We start from the raw sequence: 15,816 nt of genomic DNA, 5'->3' as shown, positions 1-15,816 counted from the left end.
CCCGGCACACATCTGAAATAAATATTTGCGATAAATTGCCTTTATCGAACGTCAGCGATAGATTATGTTTATGTCTGTAGAAATATATTTAATTTTTTTTTAATTCTGTGTACAGTTTTATCGATTACACTTTATTATATATCAAACTTAAATTATTATTTCATTATATCGAATAACTCACACTAGTCGCGATAGCGATAGCTGATCGTGGATGTGGATTGAATGCACTAAACTGGTTTGGCGCGGTGTTTATGAAATTTCGTAAAAAAGTAATATAAAATAATACCATAGGATATACTATTACCGATAATAAGCGCGGTCCGACAAATCAAGATCTGATGTTGTCGGCTTGTGTGCTGTGCAAAAATAATATAATTACGGTCATTAAAACGGTACACTGTTAACGCATATAAAGTATATTATAACCCAGCCTAAACGTTTTGGCACATTAATCTTCCAAACAGTTAATAAAAAAAAATAATAAATAAATCTCATTACGTTATATAAAATAATTACACCGAACGTATATTATGCAAATCGTGTCGTATAAATCCAAATCCGTATTAAATTATCAATTTAAAACTCTTATTGTTTTGAAACGACCTAGAAATGAATTATCAAATGGTAACATTAATATAGAATTAGTTTAAAAATGTATTATTCGCAAAAACTTCAGAAACGACAGTCGGTTAGGTAAAAAATATTGTTTAGAAAGTACATAAATTATAGTGATAAATCACCACTAATCGCCATTGTTTTGTGTTGAGTAGCGTTAGTTTTTTTTTTCAAAAAACCAATTTTAAAATGATTATTTTATTGGAAAAACTAACTACCGTTTTAAGTAAAAACTGCTCTCGGTTTTTGTAAAAAAAAAGTGTATAAAAACTTTATATTTACTTGTAAATAAACAAACTTATAAAATACGTCAAGTGACAAAATATATTTTTTTTACAATCTGCTTGTAAACAGAATACTCGTTTTTTTTTATTTTTTTGCTAAAAAAATAACGCCGTCTCTAAACAAAAAATAAAAATACTTTTTATTAGCTTAACGTCGTAGACGGAGGGAGAGATAGACAGCACGAAAAATATATTGTTCTTTAATCCACGTGCATTACTCAACGCACTTATCTTCCCTGCCCCGAGTCTTTTATACGTTATGAATTTGAGCGTAGACCGAGCTATATTGAAACGAAAAAATAGGTTGAGGATTTTCGGATTATTTTCGCATTTTGTCATTAATTATGTGTTGACTCGAATTCTGCCGCCACTGGTCTTATATACTATTATGTTCAATCACATTTAAGGACAATGAAATGGCAGCGCTAGGACAATATTATTGCAACGCTTTTGAAACTTTTTGCCGCCAAATTGTTGCGCCAATTACCGAGCATGACGTTCAAGTTTTGCGCTCGTTTCACTTTGACGTTGTGTAGATACACCTTGAACGCAGCGCAGGTAATCAAGTAGTGTTAATTCTATTCGCACGCCGATGCTGTCCATACGCGCAAACACAACAATAATATTTTAATCAGTTGCCGCCCAGTATAGCAAAATATTATATACGTCGTTCCCATTATAAAGTACCCGAGTGATTATTTATTATTATTATTAATATTGGTTTAAAAAATTCTTATAAAAGTTTCAGTTCTGTTCTCTATGTATATATATATATATATATATTACATATATAGTCACTATATCCCACTATATAGTTCCTCCCCTCCCCCACATGCACACACACACAAACTCGAGCACTAGAATACACGCCCTATTTTAGTCGTGTATATCGAAAGCGCTCGTTTTAATCCGGTTTTCCAGTGCCCGTACAACAATAGAGACGGCTATTATCATGATAATCTTATACAGGCACCAATGCCACACTTTACATTGCCACGAATTTATGCATCTATATATTATTATACTTGCGGCACAGGAATTCTTGTGTGGCACGATTCCTGTGATAAGGTCGTACCCATATACATATATATATATATATATATATGTATATGTGTATGCACCTGTGTATGTGAGTTTGGCAAAAAGAAAACGATTCCAGCGCGCCGTCACCGAGTTTTACTAAATCTCTTGTAATTTAACGTAATAGAGTATTATATTATTATAAAGGGCTATTTGCGTCTAAACGGTTTCGCACGCCCAAGTTGTATGTGTTAATACTATTATTTATTATTATGACTCTTTCAAATTTGCAATATAATAATGTGTACCAAAAACAATGCCAAGAAATACCTGTTATTTGCTTTTGTTGAGTTTCTAACTACATAGATTAATATTCTAATGTCGTTTTCACTGTTACGAGCTATATATATTTTATAAAAATGTTTATATATTATGTGATTTTAATGTATTCGAATCGTTGGTGGGGACGATTACACGATTTATAGTAAGTGGTCCACTCATCAGTCATAAGTCACAACCCAGACCAGGAATATCGCCAAAGCGTTTTGTCACGGTTTTGAAAATATTTTTTATACCTGTATTGTAAAAAAACTCTTTCAACAGATTATATCATTGAACTTATATTGTACTTAATGAATTTATACACCAACGATATTATTTATAAATAAAACAAAATTTTGAATAAATAAATTACTGTTTTTTTTAACGTGTACACTTGTGACTGCGATTGTAAATCATATAAAACTTTTTTTAAAAAAAATGGTTTAAAAAATAATTGTTGTGAATCATTGTAATCATTTTAACTCGAAAAAACGCGCTCATAAGATCATAATATTATTTTTATCAGCCTTATCTATAAAATATGTGCTTTTAGTCGCAACATAACTACTGTGAAAGAATATTTTCATATAGACAAACGCGTTCATTAGTATTCCAAAACCGTCTATGGCTATTATATTATGCGTTATAATCCTCAATACATTAAGCCAATAATAATGCTACGGGATGAAGCTCATGGGTTAATTGCAAGCGAGCATTTAACAAAGATTAGATATAGCATCTACGCGCCGTGCATAACTAATTGGTCGGTAAAAAAAATAATAATAATATGAAAAACATTAGAAATTTTCAACGGAAAAATATAAACGTATGGATTTTTAATTATAACTCCGCGTTACAACATTTGTACGTGTATTAAAGCGATAAAAAAAATATATCACCGGTTAACGGCAGTATTGGCTTGAAAGCAAAGAAAAACATTTGTTAAAAATCCAACTTCGTTTTAATGACTTTTCATTACTTACGTTGTATAGCAGACAGATATAGTAAAAAACCTATTAAAAAACTATTGCACAGTAACGATCAACTATACACTTGTGATTGACTAATATGATACACCTCTCATATGTCAATTACATATGGCCGGCCGTCTCCTTGAACTTAACAAAAAAAAAATCACTGTTTACAATTGTCAACTTCATTATTATAAATGAATTTTGATAAAGATCAATTTTGAATAACATCACTCAATGCCGATGTGTAATGCTTTTATACGATCAGATTTTTGCCAAAACGTCTTTAATATAATAATAGTAATTGTTATGAAATCAAATTTTGACAGGCATCTCGTTGAAAATGATTGAATTATTTTTTCCCCGTTTAGCGCTTACGAACGTTCATAGTAGTTAGTTGTAGCACACAAGGTCCTATTGGTATTTTTTTTTTACAAAGACAAAAAATCACCTATTGTTTTGAAAACCATTATTTATAAGAAAAAATATTTAGATAATCGTTTGGATATTATATATTTTTTTTTGTTAACAAGTTAATAGGTAATTGTGCCCACCATTAGCGGTACATAATCCTCGCTCAAGGTATAAACATTGTTATTTTAAAATAGTTTCTTAGTACGACATTGCAAACTGATTATAATCATCTCATGCAAAGAACTAAACTCGTCTTCTGCAGCCTAACAAAATTAAATCTAAAATGTCAATATTTTATAAAACTTATGCAAGATGGTTGACAAATTACACAGAATAATATTTTAATATTATTGTTAGTCACGTATAAAAAACCCTAAGCAATACTTGTTGCTTATATTTTATTTTATTAATCACATATCTGACGTCTGGTAAGTTTAAAACTAATTTCACATACAATTTGTACTTATAAACATGTTTTTAAATGAAAATACAAAAATAAAAAAAGGTTATTATAGTGTACATTGGGCAGTAGGTATGTCCAGTCTCATTTAGTCTAAAACCGTGTTGTAAAACAATATACCATTGTAGGGTTTCCAGTGGTCTTGTGCCTTGTGGGAACATTAAAAAAAACATAATCTACATAAGCAATTTAAAACTATTTAGCTACCATTTAATTAAATGTACCACTTTACACCTGGGAACAAACAGATGTACGTTTGGAAGAAACAATGGTATATCATACAATAAGAATGGTTTTAACTTGTATGCTTTATTATAGTACACGGGCACTTTGAAGCGTATTTGTAAAAAAAAAAAAATATATTATTTTGGAATAAAATACCGTTTCATTAGGACTTGCCTGGATCTACTGGATCAAAGATAAAATACTGCCGATGTACTTCTTTTCACTATACGGCCAATACACATCAACTGAAACAACTATATTAATTACATTAATTATTATTAATTATATGCTAATGAACCGGTAAAGTGTAACATTTTTTTACTAGATTTAATACGATTCTTTAACTAGTTTTTACAAAATGACAAATGTATACTTTTGAAATAATGTTAAATAATAATTAGTTCGAAATCCATAAAAGATTCCTGAAGTTGTTTAGTTGGTCATGACTAGTTTAAAAAAAACATTTAGAATCAAACATGCAACACTTATATTACACTAAGCTAATTTGATACATAAAAATATCTGGACGGTAAATGTTATTAAATTCATTCAGACATTTAATGATCGGGGATAAGCCATTCGAAGGTAAAGCGTAAGACTTTTCTGAAATTTTTAGCATGATCACTTTTAGCTGCACAAATAATGATAATCATCAAAAATACTTATTATTTTAGGTTAACGTGCCAAAAAAAATGAGTAGAAGTAATTATAAAAACACACCGGCAATTTCTAGCACACTAATTAATTATAATTTTAATAAAAATACTATTATATTTTTAAGCCTAATGATAATTTACTATTATTCTAAAAATGTTAAGCGAAACCACTTATAAATATGAATAATTCAGATGGTAATGTTATAATTAATTTTTTTAATTAAATTAATGTTCTTGAACCGCTAAGTAGTCTGCGATTTTAATTTTAATTTTGTTAAGCAAAATGTGACGAGATATTCATCAAAACTACTAGTCTACTATTCAAATTATACAACGCATTATTTATGTTTTTAAGTTAATTAATAGTGTAGCAATTACAGAATACTAAATTCTAGTAAGTCTATTAGTTTGGATATTATAAACCTTCAATTACGTTTACTTTAATAACTTCAACTGTTTCTATGCTGTTTGTGCTGAAGCAATGATCAACATTGATGAAAGCCAATGAAACCATTTTGTTGGGCAATGATTTTTCGACAGTAATCCATTCGGTCAGATGTCATCAGCTGTAAAAGAGGCTACTGCTGATTTGCCATCCGGCGATGCTAAGTGCTAACACTACATCGACCGAACTCGCTACCGGTGACTGCGAACCGGATTATTTACACTGGACGGACGATGAAGAGTCGAACAGAAAAGAAGAAGCCGAAACTGGTCTTCAACTGTTTACCCAGCTACTACTGTTTAATCACGAAAATTGCACAAAAATATCTTGGTTTTTTAGTACAATGAAAGGTCTAGTTTCGAGTATAAATGATATTGGATACGCACCCTTTAAGTTATAATCGTCTTTCGAAGTAGCTGCTACAACTGTAAATATTTCGTTAAGGTTCTATCACGATTTCACTCGTGTGTTATTGTGTACGCATTTGCAGCTAGACTTGAAACTTATTTAAAACCAAAATTGACATAATCTACTATTTAAAGTAAAATAAATGAGGACGACATTCAAAATACTTATATACAGTCAATTATATAACGGGTAAGTTCGACGCGGAGTTGAAAAATTAATAGTGTTACCAAAATGTTTGCTTACAGTTTTATTTATGGGTACATTTTTGTACCATTTGGTCAATTGTTTGTCACAAGTCATAACAAATGGCCTACAATTTATAAAATTACAAGTCGTTCAACAAATGTTATTTTTAATGTTAAAAGTGATACAAATAATTCATTATTTTTATACTTTAAATTCGTTAACTTAGCAAGTACCAATATTTTTTATAAAAATATATAATATATTGTACGATAAAAATGTATACATTATATAATTAATTTTGCAAACAGTTTTTGGTTCAGTGACGGTCGAAAGATAGTAACGATACTATACAAATCGACAATAATGTGGTTATCGCCAACGAACGATAAACAACCGACTTTTACATAATAATTATTCAGTAAAGTTGAAGTAAAATCGCGTGCCTAATAATAAAAAATATTACTTATAGTATTACAAATTCTAGGTATTTAAAGAAATATTAAGAAAGTACATATTATTATACTTTTATAAGTCACGATAGGGCTTATAAATCAATGGATTAGAAAGTTGTATCGTTACATTTTTATGTAAATTTCAATTATTTTTTCTAGTGTCTTAACGAGACGACATGTGTTGTTTTATTACCAGCCAATAATAATATATATCAACTAATAAATACGATACTTGGAATTACAATGTTATTCTTGTTAGGCCAAACTAAAAAGTCATACAACATTATGTGTTTTATACGGGGGCGGCTCCAGAGACTTGGTTGGGGGGAGGGCTAAGTCATAATTTTCAAAAAAACTTTATAACACAATTAATATTTTAAACATAATATACCATGGTAATATATTTTATATTATTATATAGTTTATTTATACTTAATAGGTACTTAATAGGATAATAGGTAAACGATAATATAATATGTAATATTGTTTTTAACAATATACTATTTTTTTTTAATATGGGCCTGGAGGGGGGCCGTGGCCTCTAGGGCTCCCCTAGAGCCGCCCCTGGTTTTATATGTATTTTTACAAATTTTATAAACATATTATACAACTGTACTTCATTTTAATTGCCAGTAAGAAAAAACCTATACCTATGCATTTTATGGAGATCATTTTTTTTGCTTTAATCTTATATTTAAAAATGTGTAAATCTACTGGAATGGAAAATCTAGACAAACGACCGTTTATTATCTTTTGTCTTCACTCGGATAACTTTTTAGTGGTCCTAGTGCAACAAGTTAAGTTCTCGTTATGCCTACGACCTGAGGAGGAACATAAAATATAAGAATAGTATTACACGAATCGAGAAAGCGCAAATGTGTGTATCGCTAAAATTGTTCGAAAGCCGGTGAACATAATTATGCAAGTGAATTTTCGGACCGGCGCTTTGGCGTGTAATAATACAATTATTATTATAATAAACGGGCACACGATCTGAGGAGTCGGTCCGGAGAAGAGAGCGAGTGATTATATTTTTTGTATTGACCTATGGGCTACGGGGGTCGGACTCCGGGAGAGTTCAATAAACGATAATAAGATATTAACGGGGGGAAGGGAAGAGGGGCAACGGCTAATAGTCTACAGGATAAAATAATAGTATATATTATAATATAATATAGGTAAGAAAAAAACCGTGTTCTCGGCGGTGGTTGGCCGGTCGGTCGTTTGGGTTTTTTTTTTTTGGGCAACGTCGACTATACGTTTTGTTATTATATATATATATATTATTATTATACGGTGTGCTGGTGCAACAAGCTTGTACATACTTACATATTATACCGGTACGCGGACCGTATGTGTGTGTGTGTGTACGGTTGTCTGTGTGACCCGAAGTGGCCGACCGGCACACAGCTGAGAGATTTAACGGAACCCGTTGCAGGCCGTTGTTTGTGCGGTTGCCGGCCGGAGGAGTCCGGCGGTCCGCGGTGGAGGTGGCGGCGGCGGCGGTGGAACTAGGTCTTTGGGTAACCGCCATTGGCCGGGTGGGAGGCGGATGGACTGGCGGCTGGTTTTCACGTGGCCTCACGCCGCCAGCGCGGTCGAGTTACCTGCGTGCGTGCAGTATGTGATTTACGGTCTCGCCGGCCGCTAACCACACGCCGAGTGTCGTCGTCGTCGTTTCGTTTGGTTTGTTGGTTTTATTTTCGTTTCGTTTGTTTTGGCAAAGGCGAGCTGTACAAGCCCTCCTCTTGTATTTCGGTTTTGTTTCGGTTTCTTTTGCCGTCGCCGTACCCGTCCAAAGGCTGGTGAAACGCGCGCGCAAACGCCGTGCCCGCCGTCCGTCTCTCGCTCGCCTGTGTCCGCAACGGTCCGTATCCGTGCGTTCGGATCGCATGTATTATAATAATATAATATTTATTTTTATTGTTGTGCAAACTTGACCGCTTCTCATTCTTCTCGTCTTACTTGGCGCGCGTTCGGACGGATCCGCACATTTGGATTACACAAGTCGCCGGATCGCCGACCCATGGTGAGTACCTACCTACTTACCGTGTATGTTGTCCGTTTGTGCTACAAAAGCGCCCATAGACGTTTCCGCGTAGCCGCAAAACGCGCGCACCCGAGGTCGACGAACTCGCACCGTATACAGGAAACTTATCCCTAAATCGTGCGATATGTTTTGGCCAAAAAACTAACAAACTCAGCCGCTCCACCCGGCGCGGAGGTCGGTTGCGGCGGACTAGGTTAAGTAACCGATGGGTAAACGGTTCACATATCTGTCGTACGACCGTTAAAGTCTCCGAGCTGCCGTCAGTCTATCTACCGCTTCATCTTCGAATCGAAATTGCTTACAAGTTCCTATCGAGTTGGTCGTGCAAGATTAATGGCGTGCCATTTTTTCACGTACACAATTTGTATCTAATACACGTTTTTCGCTAATCTATTCCTAGTCGGCCCGTAGGATTGGCAAAAATGTACACCTATATATTTTTTTTTAGTTAAACAGGCAAAAAGCGGTTTGCGACACTAGTATAGTTTTTGGTCATTTAAAACGCTAATTTTGTTTTAATCAAAAACCTGTTTCAAACGTTTGTCGCAAACAAAATTTGTAGGCATTCCCCTAATGGTGTGTATATGCTCCTACTCGGTGTCTTGCCAATATATTAACCGTTCCCGACGGCAATCAACAAAAACTGGTATGTTGCTTTTGAAATTTAGATAAGCCTTTCCCGCTCGTGCGACCGAAAATATACTATGTATTTCCGGGTCTTATTAAGGCAAAAATACTCACCATACTTCCGGATGACTATCCGTCTCGGTTGTAATAACAACCAAGGCGGGTGTCTACCGATAAAAAAAAAAGCCCCGGTATGTACGAGTATTTTTTTATTTTTTATTTTTTTAATAACTTTACGATTACCTATTGTCCGTTGCGGCTGGCCGTGTAGCGCCCACCTAACTGTACAACCGTGTGAGTGAAGAGAGAAAAAACCCATCAACGGCTTTTTTTTTACGATCTCGTGAAATCATAACACTACACACAGTCCACACAAACCGGGGCCCCCTCCCCCCCACACACACACATTTATATTATCCCGCTCGGGTTTGTGTATCCAGGTTACAGCCGAATGTGCGGTACACCCCCTCGGGGCACCGGTTTCTTCTATACTTACTCGCGCACCTTTATAACCTCATCGGAATTTCTTTCTCCGCCCGCCACCGCCGCCGGTCTTGTTTATATGACACTCGTCAGCGTCGCCGTCGTCTATTCGTCCTCTCCGGGGCTCTTATATAAATCATTGTCTGTGTTTGTGTATTGGGAAGTTAGTTTTTTAATGACGCCGCGGTTTCCATTTTATTATAACGTGACCGCTGCCCAAGTAGCAGTAGCCGGTAACAAGACACGGCCAAAGTACAGTTAGCGTGAGCTATAAACTATTTAATAATAAAAATAATAACAAGTCCGGCCTTTGCCGGCTCTGGTTCTTCGACCTTTTCCCTGGCATAAAAATTATAGTAATTACTATACACGTGTATGTATAGGTATATTATATTGTATAAAATAAAGACGCTACGTGGAATCGACGCGGTTGTTTTTAACGACTTGAACGTTTTCTTATGCTTACATATTATATTAAACATTAGTACATTTAGGTGCCGTTTGTAAGTATAGGTATAAAAAGGTACTGCTATATTATGTAGTGGTATTTTAATTTTGAGCCCTTGCCCCGTAGTTTCAGCAGGAATCCGGCATTTAATATTAAATTAGATTTAATACGGCAGTCCAGTTAATTGCAGAGTACCTACCTACCTATAAGGCTACTAAATGTAATGTTATACTATATCAGTGACAGTAGTCCGCAAGGTAGACGTTTGAAGTATAATAGAACTATACAAATCGTAATATTGTTCGCAACAAAAACGCCATTTAAGCCGTTTAAAAGACTTATAAATAACTTAAATAAAAATTCAAATATTCAGTATGTGGAAATATTTTAAAAGTGAAAACAACCTACTAAGGATAAGCTCATAATTAATTATTCAATGGATGTTTGTGCCAACTATACTTTAAATATAAGTACAGTTTAACTATTATAGTTTAAACAGTGTTAAACTTTAAGATTTTTTTTACCCTATAATACGCTTGGTATAACTCTTGTTTTTTTTTTTTGCAAAAGTTGTGTTCTAGCACTATAGTGAGGGACTAAGGATTTTGATAATATGTATTTCGTTCTACTTAAGAAGGGCTTTACCATTAATTCAGGTCTACCCAGATTTCAGTTGTACAACAACTTTAAACACAATATTTACTTAATTAAACATTTTACACTAAAGCTATTTTTAGCATGTACTCGGTCAATAGCCACCAATAAACTATGCGTAGTAAAATTTCTAAACTAATTACATAAACTTAACGAGTAATAAATAGTAGAAAAAATTGAGTTTTATGACCTTGGTGAGTATAATATAAAAAAGGTAGTTTTTTTTTTATCAAAGTGTCAGTTACTATGTTTCGAATTTGTGTTATTGTCAAGCCGGGGACTAATGTGCAAGGAAAAAATTACTGAGAAACAAAGAACCCTTAAAATCTTTATTGTTTTATAATCCAACGGGCAGTAAACAATACCGACGATAATTATTCGGTTTAATTAATGTCGTTATGTCACGTTCGCATAGTACAACGGTTCGTATCGTTCGTGGGATAAATTAGCGCGACTAACAACGGCTTGTAAAATATTATCATACATTAAAAAAATGTCTTATTATATCATACGGAGAGAATAGAAATAATAACATTAATAGCACCCAATTATTATTCTAACGCATCGGTTGTATATGCCAGCTGATGAATCCAAGAAATATACCGTAGGGCAAACCCGTTTGTCTGAAAAAATGCCGGTAAGTCGCGGTTAAATAAAAATCAGTAATAGCAATTAAATGTACAGCTTGTGTAACCGTCTCGTATCTTAATTATTGCTATATCTTGTAAAACACTTGCGCTCGTGCAGGGCCTGGTCGGACCGAGCCATGAGTAGGGCCTAAAAGGAAAAAACAGAAAAAACAAGAAGAGGTCAAACCTAAAAGTTTTATCTATAAAATTTTGAAGTCTTGTAACTCGTTATTTTCAATTCTTACGCAAAAATTTAAAAAATATATATAAATATTTACCAAGTGTTTGGTTGAAAACATAAAGTTTGTTTTGGAAATAATATATTTGAAAAATTGTATGTACAAAATATCGTTTACATAATATTGTTCACATAATAATATATAATATATTGTGTTGAAAATATTTTCGAAAGCGTTTATTCGATATTTTGTAAATACAATTTTTTAAAACGTTTAATTTCGTGGTAAAAAAAACCACTATAACATAATTAAAAAATATTAAAAACATGTTTAGCGACATTTTAAAAATATTTACATTTTTAGCCGTTTGGGATAATATCGCCGGATGGGATGGATTGTTGCAGTTTTTACGTTCGTTTAGTAGTCTAATAATGATTCAAACACATGTATAGTGTTTTTTTTTTTTATAATTTCAACTTAATGTAATTTCAAAGTGGAACCTACACGGGTACACCTTGCGCAGACTGGAAAGTCCGTTTTCGGCTAAAACCCCGGGCCGACCATGTGCGTTCCGGAGAAATTCGACCCTTGACACTGTGTGTGTAAAAAAAAAACGCATTCGTGCTTCGGCGGAGGTCGTTGCCATTTCTGTTTTTTTTTCCACTCCAAACGAAATCTCTAGACGTCTGCCGCCGGCACATTTAAAAAAAAAAGACTGCCGGAGAGATGTATAATAGTAATAATATTATTATATAGAAATCGCGCGCGACCGTTCAAAAATAAACGTCCAAAATCTGACGTGTAACGGATCCCCCCGCGAGTCATTACGTTCTTATATGTACACGTGTTGTGTAAAGAGATTCGTCGGCGAGTGCACTTAATGTCCGAAGGTAAAAAAAAAAAAATAAATAAAATAAGATAAAATAAAAAACCGTGTACACAGATACTGCGCGCGGCCGTAATGATAATGATGATTTTCTTCTTATATTCTTCTCGCGGTTCGGACATCTCTCTATAATAATAATAATAATATAATATAATAATATTATTATTATTATATACTATACACACTCACGGGTATACGCCTATGCGCGGCCGGGGTGGACTGTAGAAAGTTCGTTTTTGTTTCAATGCTAGGCGGCAATTTGATAACGACATTCCGGTCCTATAAATTTACACGCCTATATACATATTATACATATGTGCGTGTGTGTAGGTACATGCATAATAATGATAATTATTTTTATGGCATACCTAAGTATATAATGTGTATGTGTAAAACATTATAATACTTATTAAAACGCCGCTGTCGTCGGATTATTTCGAGTTTAATTTAGTATGTGTATTATGTACATAATATAAAATGCATATTAAATTGAGGTAATTTAACGGCGGTTAAATTATTATTATTGTATTAATTGTAGGTAACCCATATAATATTAATAATATTATAGTATATAGGTGTCTATCAACCTGTATAAAAATATATAATAATAATTATACGCACCGGGCGCACGTTGCACTCGAGAAATAACCGGGACACGGCTCGGTCGAAACTCGTTTGTGTGTGTTCCGGTCGTGAGAGGGGCGGGTTAGGTACATATTAAAGAGGGAGGGGACGAAATTTTTTCATTAGTTTTTTTTTTCAAATAGTTTTTTTTATCGTAACGCTCATCGACGTGTACAACCACACGTAGTTTCGAAATTCTGTAAGAAATTTTTCAAAACTCGTGATGGGGGTGACCTACTAACAAAATATAATGGACTCGAAAATGATGAAAAGTGACCGCCGGCCATTTTTTATTATCTCCAGTTCAGAGTTGTCAAAATTTGGTTTTTTTTTTCGTGTAGTATCCACGTTTACATTTTTATCTCTCCGTTTAACATCAGTCTAATCTTTTTCTCACTCCAAACTTCAGTCATTATACTGAGGTTACCAAATCGTATTTTGTATATATTATTAACAAATTAACAAAATATTCTTCAAGACATCAAAAACTTACCTTAATTTTAAGGCTTCTAAGAAACACATTATTACTGTTAAGATATACAAAGTAATAAATTAACCGTGAACCTTACGTTTTCTCGGACAAATTATTACAAATTCTTAGATTGAATTTACTACTTTTAGTACTTTTCAGATCGCTGTCGACTCTTCTGTTTTTATACCAAGAATAATCTACTAAACATTTTGACTGGTCTTAAACCAGTTATGAACAAATTATTTTTAAGTTATTGACTTTTAAATGTTTCGGTGAAAGCCCACCAGGCAAAACAAATTTATATTTTCAAAATGTCAAAAGATTTAAAAATATGTTTAAAAACTAAAACGTTCTGCCAGAATATAATCTAAATATTTTGGCAGAAAACAATATACTGTAGCAACATAAAGTATAGATAAAATATATCATACTACTATTTCTTAAATATTTTAAATATATTGATACATGATTTCTTTTCAAACTCTTGAATAAATAATAAAATTATATTGTTTTCCTCTTAAACCTTAATAAAATCATTTTGAAAATATTAATCTCTTACAAATCATATTATGTTAAAATATTGAAAAAAAATGTCAACATTATTATAGAAATAATAATTTGCTGTATAGGAGGGGAAATGCATCAAAACAAGTAATTGTGTAAAAATTAGAAGAATTTGTGCGAATAGAACCGGCTTGCTTACATTTGCATCCATAAAATCAAGTCTAACTTCTAACCATAGTAGAGCAAAGCTACTTTTTTTTTTGAGGACATAAACATAATCGCAAATAATTCGAGACTGTGCGAGAATCTACTTTGAAATTGTTTTATTGAACTATTAGAAACGTTTTACCTTAAATCGAGTTTTTGATTGCTTACAAAAATCATTTATCGCGTCGTTTTTTATACTGAAAGTTTTGGACGTACCGATTCGGCTTTGGGTCACACACTCGGATGAATATGTTATTATCGTCCGTAGTTCCTCTAGCTCGCCTAACCTAACAATAATAATATATAACCTTTTTTTTTTATTTTTGGTTGTCAAGTAATAATAATAATAATTATATTAACAACTACCAAACTAAACGTATCGTGATGCGGTCGGGTCTCGGTGTACACGACCACCACCAACACTACCCGAAAGTACAGACACGAAATAAAAATTATTACTATTACAACAATGCATAAATGTGTATTATAATACACTCGCCTGTGTGTATATCGCCGAATAATATATCATTATTATTCGGGTTTTTTTTTTTTTACATTTTTTTTTTTCATCTCGGTTACGTGGGACCTATCCACGTCCCACACTATATGGCCGGTCGTGATCTACGGCAACGGTAGATATTTTATGTATATTTAGTTGGCCTCCTAGACGTGCAATTCGCTGTATGTACGAGCCGGTATTCCACGTGCGAATTAACTATGGCTAGGGAAGCGGCAGTTGAATGGAAACATGTTCGTTCCCATGCCGGTGTACACCAGGTTATAACCATATGCATATAATAATATTCTGCCGGACGAACAACAACATCAGATTCCGATAACAACGTCAACCTCGACGGTTGTGACTTTAGGGAGGAAAATAATAATAATTGGTCGTCGGTTTGCATATAATATACTCACTTGTGTATAAATACATTAACTCTGCACACGACGCCTCCGCTGGTAAAGACAAAGACCTGCAGAGATGCAACAAGATACATTCGAATAATATCTATAGAGACGCAAAACGCTTTGTTCCATCTACTTACTACTAGAGAGATTAAACGTTTACCATTAAAAAGTATCTTATACTTCTTGACGATTTTAAAATCATATAAGATGGAATAGTACAGAGTGGGTAAAATTGAATAAATTATCATATTTACACCCGTTTTCATTTGTACTTATTACTTGGGTCTACAAAAAACAAAAATACTATCTCGTGTATTCATAGTGTGCTGTATTTTTCTCTTCATACATGATATTACTCTAAGTAATAACACTGTGTCTCAGATACAAAAATATCTCCAGGTACGTTACATATATAACACCGCAAATAGGTTCTGTACCTCTTCTAAGCGACGATGACGATTAAGAGTTGTATGAAATTCCGTTTTTTACTTCACATGATGGTTTATGGTGTATTATGTGTTTTCGCTTAATTGCCGGTAGGTTTCCAGTTATAGCAATCCAATGACGAAAGGAAATATAAGGATCTAAGATCTAGTCATAAAAGTTAAATAACAACAATTATTATAGACTTATCGTATGATCCAACGAGAAATATACCAACGACAAACGTACTTTGATTGTTAATAT

General features: G+C 33.4%; 1 protein-coding gene across 1 annotated transcript in view; it reads left to right on the top strand.

Annotated features, from left to right (window-relative positions):
- The first annotated feature begins 8,080 nt into the window (after window positions 1–8,080).
- LOC126834801 (probable serine/threonine-protein kinase DDB_G0267686) overlaps window positions 8,081–15,816 on the top strand; it is a 65,151-nt gene continuing 57,415 nt past the window's right edge. The window contains exon 1 of the mRNA XM_050566978.1: window positions 8,081–8,486. The gene's annotated coding sequence lies outside the window, so the exon portion shown is untranslated. The remainder of the gene's footprint in view (window positions 8,487–15,816) is intronic.

The sequence above is a fragment of the Adelges cooleyi genome, unplaced genomic scaffold, assembly GCF_023614345.1.
Source record: "Adelges cooleyi isolate 19-005CV unplaced genomic scaffold, UGA_ACOO_1.1 ACOO_flye_CR_arks_rails_tigmint_CR_PRNA_21, whole genome shotgun sequence".
NCBI lineage: Eukaryota > Metazoa > Arthropoda > Insecta > Hemiptera > Adelgidae > Adelges > Adelges cooleyi.
The sequence above is the reverse complement of the archived record's forward strand: the minus strand, read 5'-3'. Positions and strand labels throughout refer to the sequence as shown.